The sequence below is a fragment of the Octopus bimaculoides genome, chromosome 2 (assembly GCF_001194135.2).
Source record: "Octopus bimaculoides isolate UCB-OBI-ISO-001 chromosome 2, ASM119413v2, whole genome shotgun sequence".
Classification (NCBI taxonomy): Eukaryota; Metazoa; Mollusca; class Cephalopoda; order Octopoda; family Octopodidae; genus Octopus; species Octopus bimaculoides.
The window spans coordinates 96,153,596-96,161,506 of NC_068982.1; the positions used below are offsets into that span (position 1 = coordinate 96,153,596).

General features: G+C 36.9%; 1 protein-coding gene and 1 long non-coding RNA gene across 3 annotated transcripts in view; one reads left to right on the forward strand and one right to left on the reverse strand.

Annotated features, from left to right (window-relative positions):
* Positions 1-4,982, reverse strand: part of LOC128251587 (uncharacterized) — an 8,589-nt gene extending 3,607 nt beyond the window's left edge. The window contains exons 1-2 of the long non-coding RNA XR_008267186.1: positions 4,848-4,982; positions 4,714-4,762 (exon numbers count right to left, since the gene is read on the reverse strand). This is a non-coding gene — a long non-coding RNA (uncharacterized LOC128251587). The remainder of the gene's footprint in view (positions 1-4,713; positions 4,763-4,847) is intronic.
* LOC106873217 (krev interaction trapped protein 1) overlaps positions 4,949-7,911 on the forward strand; it is a 41,958-nt gene continuing 38,995 nt past the window's right edge. For both annotated transcript variants that reach the window (XM_014920467.2, XM_014920466.2), the window contains exons 1-2: positions 4,949-5,116; positions 5,837-5,964. The gene's annotated coding sequence lies outside the window, so the exon portion shown is untranslated. The remainder of the gene's footprint in view (positions 5,117-5,836; positions 5,965-7,911) is intronic.

The window sequence follows — 7,911 nt, forward strand, 5'->3', positions numbered from 1 at the left end:
AAATACCGCTAAGCATTTCGCCCGGTATACTAACGTTTCTTATTTCTTTATTGCCCACAAGGGGCTAAACATAGAGGGGACAAACAAGGACAGACAAACGGATTAAATCGATTATATCGACCCCAGTGCGTAACTGGTATTTATTTAATCGACCCCGAAAGGATGAAAGGCAAAGTCGACCTCGGCGGAATTTGAACTCAGAACCTAATAGCAGACGAAATACCGCTAAGCATTTCGCCCGGCGTGCTAACGTTTCTGCCAACTCGTCGCAGAATGCTAACGTTTCTGCCAGCTCGCCGCCTTCGGTACAAATTAATGCTACTAAGAAATATTACTGGTCCCTGGCACATTCGAAAAAAAAAAACTGCCGGTACACCACATCAGATAGTTTGAGAAGCACTGGTCTAAACCATGCTCTTTGCATATTGCAACACAAAACACGTTATTATACATTGCAAGCTGAAAATTTGAAAAGGGTTTCACATGACTCATCAATGAACCAACACCATATCTGCAGCCACAAAAAACTGTAAATCTATGTAGATTGAAGGAGGTTGATGAATTCGATCGTAGGTGCAGCAAAATATCTCGAGTAAAATTGGATTAGTTTTCTGCATCGGAAACAAATCATTTTACTAGATTGTCTGAGATTTGCCATAGAGACTACTGACCATCAAAAATATCTAAACAGTAAAAAAGAAAAAAAAAATCTCTGGGTGGCGTGTTGCGTTCTTGAGCAAAACACTTCATTTCTCGTTTCTCCAGTCCCCCTATCGATCCCAAGGGAATGTTGGCCAGCGGGGTGGCGTCATTTGAAAGATAAAACAAGGCAAAAGCGCATTGTGACCAGCGATGTTTAACAACATCTGAGAGCCTAGTCGGTCACGTGATCACGTGATATTAATATGAGTGTGTATGCGTGCGCTTGCGTGAACGTCATTGTTATGTTATTAGTTTTGCATTGCATAAGTTGTACATTCGAGGTCTGATCAATAAGTGTGCGGACTGTTGCTACAGTAACGAAGCTAAAGCACGCAGAGTGAAGCCGCTTGGCAAAAATTGACCTTGAACTCTGCTGTGCATGCGCACTAAGTGTTAACGTTTTAGCTCATTTCCGCTGTTTAAGGCAGTGCTTGGAAGGAAGGCGTGTAGTGCGTGATCGTCGCATTGACCACGACAGAGTAAGTTGTCATGTCGATACCTGCTCAGAGGCCTACGCAAAGTTGCAGAAAGTTAATACAGAAGAGTGTATGAGCCGCATACAAGTGTACGAGTGGTTCAGATATTTCCAAGATGGCCGAAAAATGTCGATATTAACGAGCGTCCTGGGAGACCCGCAACCAGCAGAACTGAGAAAAATATCGCAGCTCTGCGGGCAGCTGTGAGGGAAATCATCGAATCACCATCCGTGAGTTATCAGAAGATGTGTAGATCAGTCCATTATCATTGAAGATTTGGATATGAGACGCGTGTCTACCAAGTTTGTGCCAAAACTGTTTTCAACCGACCAAAAAGACACTCGGGTTTCAGTTGCACAACTGATTGTGTCGAGAACGATCGAAACTTTTTGAAAACTTTGCATAGGCTTCTGAGCAGGTATCGCCAAGCTTTTGGCAAAATTTGATGCAGATTCTCCGCTCAACTTTCTCTGTCATGGTCAATGCGATGATCACACGCTATACACCTTTCTTCCAAGCACTGCTGTAAACAGCGAAAGAGAGCTAGAACGTTAAAACTTAGTGCGCCTGCACAGCAGAGTTCAAGGTCAATCTATTCCAAGCAGCTTTACTCTGCGTGCTTTAGCTTCGTTACCATGCAACACTCCGGGTACTTATTGATCAGACCACGTACTGGTTTAAGAAGGTTACATGTCCAATGTCAAAGATTGGCTATTCAGTTGAATAATCTTCCGAATATAAAGGATGGCGTGAGACTGGGGCTTTATTTGGACCAACTTAATACGACATGACAATGACGTTCCCAGTTCATAATAATCAACTTCGACTTTATTATCTGATAGACCGCTGACTTTGATATTATAGGAGTTTTATATACTCCGATGCCTTTAGTAGTTGCCTTTCATCCTTTCGGGATTGATTAAATAAATACCAGCTACGCACTGGGGTCGATGTAATCGACTTAATCCCCTCCCCTAAGTTGCCCTTGTGGCAAAAATTTGAAGTCATTATTATTATTATTACTATTGTTGTTGTTGTTGACGCAGCGAACTGGCAGATTCGTTAGCACGCTGGACGAAATGCTTAGCGGTATTTCGCCCGTCACTACATTCTGGATTCAAATTCAGCCGAGGTCGACTTTGCCTTTCATCCTTTCGGGGTCGATAAATTAAGTACTGGTAAAACACTGAAGTCGATGAAATCGACTAGTCCCCTCCCACCAGATTTCAGACCTTGTGCCTTTAGTAGAAAGGATTATTATTGTTTGCTGTGGTGGCGAGCTTGCAGAATCGTTAGCATTCCGGGCAAAATGCTTAGTGGCATTTCGTCCGTCTTTACGTTCTGAGTTCTAATTCCGCTATAGTCGGCTTTGTCTTCCATCCTTTCGGGGTCGATAAATTACCAGTCAAGTACTAATGTCGATGTGATCGACTATCCCCCTCCCCACAAATTCCAGGCCGTGTGCCTATAATAGAAAGAATTATTAATGTTTGGTGTGTAAATAGAACGGACAGGAGTAGAACTTTGATGTTTTACTACTTCTCCCTGTCGCCAGGAGATATTATTGGCTAGAATAAATGTCATATGGTGTATCTGTTTGCATAGACATTTAGCATTTGTAATTATTTTATTAATAGGTATGGAACTGTTGAGTAAGCTACTTCCTATCTACTACACATATAGATGTTGAGGGTTCGCTGTCAGAGAGATGATCTACTACACATGTTATTAGGAGCTCTGTCGTTTCTATTTCATCACATCCTACTGCACATTGTTTCCTATTTCCTTTTTCATATCCATATCCAATTCTTGATACTGAATTTGATCTGGTATTATACCTTCCTTTGCCAGTCTGTATTCCTGTTGTACAGTTCTCCTTCTCTCCTTATCCTCTTGCTCATTACCATAATTTGTTTTCTTCCTTTATATCTACTTTTGCCTCGCTATTAAAATTGCATTCTGTCTCTATCCTAATAATCCCAATAACGATATATGATGTGTGTGCATGTATTATACATAGGTATGCACACACACACACACACACACATTAAAGTCACTTAGAGGGTAAGTTAACCTCGTAAGGAGATGGTTGCATCCAAGGAAATACTGGTTTCATATCTAGTAATTTTGGGAAATGAAATTTCTTTAAATCAATTGGTATGTATGAAGAATAAAGTTCATGTTCATTTAAATGAAAGAAAGAAAATGGAGAGTTAAGATAATAATTCTTATTTAAAAATTACCAATTTTTTAATAAGTCCTAGGCTCGATTTGTTCGACTGAAGGAGGTGCTCCAGCATGGCCGCAATCAAATGACTGAAACAAGTAAAAGAATATATATATATATATAAATGTATACATATATGTATAATAGGCGCAGGAGTGGCCTTGTGGCAAGTAACTTGCTTACCAACCACATGGTTCCGGGTTCAGTCCTACTGCGTGGTCCCTTGCGCAAGTGCCTTCTGCAGTAGCCTCGGCCTGACCAAAGCCTTGTCAGTGGATTTAAAAGACGGAAAGTGAAAGAAGCCCGTCGTATATATATATGTGTGTGTATGTGTGTGTGTGTGTGTATGTTTGTGTGTCTTCTCCCCCAACATCGCTTGACAACCGATGCTGGTGTGTTTACGTCTCCGTAACTTAGCGATTCGGCAAAAGAACCGATAGAATAAGTACTAGGCTTACAAAGAATAAGTCCTGGGGTCGATTTGCTCGACTAAAGGCAGTGCTCCAGCATGACCGCAGTCAAATGACTGAAACAAGTAAAAGAATGTATATATATATATATAGAGAGAGAGAGAGAGAGAGAGAATTGATGAGTACATTAAATTCCTTCAGCTTTAAAGCTGTGGTCATGCTGGGGCTCCACCGTTCTATCTAGCTATCTACCTATATATAGAGAGAGAGGGGGGGAGAAAGGGAGAGAGAGAGAAATACATACATACATATAGATTTATTTAGAAATATAAGGATAAAATCTATATTTTATCCTGCGTGAAAAACCAGTTTGGGGAAAAAAAATTACTACAAAGTATAAATTTTTCCGTTAGTAATAGCCCTTTATGTAATGAATGTATTTATATATATGTCTATATATATATATAGTTATAAAGATAGATAGATAGATAGATAGATAGATAGATAGATAGATAGATAGAAAAAAATACATTTATTTATATGCGCGCGCGCGCACACACACACACACACACATATATATACATACACGCGCGTGCATATATATATTGGAAGGTTTGGAGGTGATGTACAGGAATTATATATTAGAAAAAATAATAAGGTACTCAAATATCTGGATGGTTGTACATTTACAAATGTACGGTTGGTTGTAAATGTACAACCATCCAGATATCTGAGTACCTTATTATTTTTTCTAATTAGATTAGAAGTATCAATTAAAAGTTTGCTGCCCAATGTCACTTAAACCACACCCTACCATCCAGAAAAAGGATTATGAAAAAAGAAGACTGTACATTAAATAATGCCGATCAAGTTACTCTTAAAAAGACAGGATGCTTACGGCTGGAATACCTTCGATCATAGGTCTGCTGGATCGGCAATGACTTGGGCTAAAAAGAAACAGCAAATCATAAATAAATAAATAATAAAAAATAGTAAAGTGAGAAAATAACTAGGATTGTTAATGATATTTACCGTTGTTATTGTTGTTAATGTTACACTTTTTGTAATTATAATTATATAAATTTGTTGGCGTTAATTAATGTTTACGAAAAGACGGCTTCGAAAAAGCATGTTTTCGAGAAAAGTTTGGCCTGTCACTTCATAAGAAAAGTACAACTTTTCTGATTGTTAGTGACCTTACTTAATGGGCATCTATATGAATATATAAATATATATTTGGTGTATAATTATTGTCTTATACTACACAATGGTTTATTGTTCTTGTTGTATGTCTTTCATATGTAAGTATTTTATTTATTGGTTGTGTTTTTGGTTTTTATTGGAGGTGGGTATAGTTTTTCTGGTAATTTTCATCATTAATAGAAAGCACTTGTTGGTTAAAAACTATTTACTCTTTAAACAATAGTTTACGAATTTAAATACATTTAGTGGAGGTCCAGAAAGCTTTTAAAGTTACTGCTAAAGAAAATTCCAACTTGAAAGCCTACTATATGACATGATTGTAACATTAAAATTTAAATGTATTCTCCGTTTATATATTGTGTATTATATTTATGTATAATATATACACACACGCGTTTTACTTGACCAGGTGTTTAATTTCATCACAATCCCGTAAACGACTTCATACAAATAGAATGAGTAAGTCTTTAAACTGCATTCTACATTATTTTAATAAGTATGTCCACTCTATGTTTTGAGCACTTTGCTTTAAAATGTGGTTCTAGTTTTGGGGGCTTTTTTTTTAAGGGGAACTCACAACTGTAGAACACAAATTATATTTACATAGTAAAAGTTGTCCTTTTCCTTATATGACACTTGTTAATTTTATTCTTTTCATAAGGTGTGTATAGTGTCAAAAGTTATATCATACCTCTGTACAGATAAATTACATTAGTAGTTTCCTCGTATGAACACCTGCACGCACGAATCTATACTGTATAAAGTAACTCTATTGAACTATGAATATTTGGTTTATCCTTCTATTCCTTCTCTTCCAGAACAGTTCTATTAAACCGAAGTGCTGCCTAGCATAGATATGTCTTCTTCATCGCATATATGCAAAAGGAACCGAAGCAATCATTATAACGATCATCATTATTCCTTCATAAATTGGACAAAGTTAAAGGTAAAATTAGGCTTTGCACAACAGCTTTCATTCCATGTTATTTTTTACTGCGCAATCTTTTTATTTTTATTATTATAAAAGAAATCATCAATATTATTATTACTACTATTTTAATTAAGTTTTTTGTTTTTTCGCTTGCACGTATATGCGTTTGTACGCGGCGTGCGTTTAAGTTTATACGTATGTATACAAATGTGCTATAATTTGTGTATAAATGTATGCTGTATTCGTTTGTATGCTCAGATGTTTTGTATGTTCCTGTGAGATTAAATTGACAGTAGAACTTGTGTGTAATCTCTTTACTTGAGAATAGATTACTATGGAGACACCCGAGGCATGTCTTCTATCCCACGCTATTGTTGACAGCAACTTACATTTTGCGTCTCTAAAATGTCGCTGGAGGTAGGTGGGTAAATTAAACCGCTTTGGTATATCCTCTGTGTGTGTGTGTGCGCGTGCGCGCGCAAACACACACACACACACACACACACAAAAGCATATCAACTGCATCGATCTCACAGTCTAGAAGGATTTGCAAAGGTCATGGGCACTTTCTAAATTTAAATAAATTACATAGCGAGTGAGAAAGAAAAGTAGTTAGAAAGTAAAAAAGTAATTTCTTTATTAACTTAAATGGTGCAGTCTGTAGCGAGATATTTTTCAGACGTCTGAATAAAAAAAAAAAGCCCACTGTTTTGAGTTCCAATCCAACTGGGAACGACTTTCTTTTCATCCTTCCGGGTCGCTAAAATATGTACCAATCACGATTGTTATTATTCAGTGTTATTTTTGTTACATATTTTCATTGCATTACTGAGCGCCTGTCTGTGGGCCTTGTGTACATGCTGTGTTTTGTTTTGGTTTTGACTTTATTGACAGTTATCAAACTAATGTATACAGTGCTTAATGGTTCTACTGTCTGTATGTTACACGTAATTATAAATCGCGATTGGCTTATAGATTTGCCTATTTTTAAAACTATCCCCAAGGTACATTTTATTATAGGAATTGTTTGTTCAAAGTTTTATACTTGAATTTTTTCTCCATTTCTTTTGAGAGATACATTTTTCTTTTTTTTTCTTTTTTTGCCAGTTGTTCGATTTTGAACTACTTCCTTCCCTAGTTGTCTTTGATAACAATGTCTGCCCTATTAACCATAATTTCTCTCTGTGCGTAGATTGACAGATCCCAAAGTATGATTACCTTATCATTCCTTAAGAACCCCTTCTACTGTAAACCTACACAACCTCTTTTCTGATGGTATTTCCTAATGCTGCCCCAGCTTTGTCATGCTTGTAGATGTCTTCATTGAATGGATCTCGGTAGCTAGAGACAATATTTTCACTGTTTCTTCCCAATCACCACATATTCTGCAGTTAATATATTCTATTTCATCACATGTTTTGGGTGTTTCTGATGAGGATTTGATCCTATTCTGCAATCAGTAATTTTTCAGTTTTGAGTCTTGCACTTCTCAACAGGGTATGAGATGTTTTGGCACTGACTTATTTGGCATCAGACGTTTTAATGTTTCTCTCATTCTTTCCTTTCTGTCACTCACTCCTATCTGTATGTGTATATTTCTGTGCACACATGCATGTGTTTACCTCCAATGCTAAAACTGGCTGAATGTCCAGTCACCTGTTCCAAATCATTTCATTCCATTCTCAACAGGTGCTGCTGTTTTTCTCTATTAGCACTCTGTTTACTTTTTTCAGGTTTTAACCATGTAGGGACTTTTCTTTCTATTGCTTTAACATGGCATTTTGTTGCCTCATTTCTAACTTCTTTTTATCTTCTTGACATTTTCTATTATTTATCACTTCTCTCAACTTCCCATTTTGTATTTGTTAGTTTTCTTGAAGACAGAAAACAGTATTTTTTTTAGTGGGGTGGGAGCTGCAGCTATTTTTATTAGTTTTCAATTATTCTTTACTAGATAGTTTT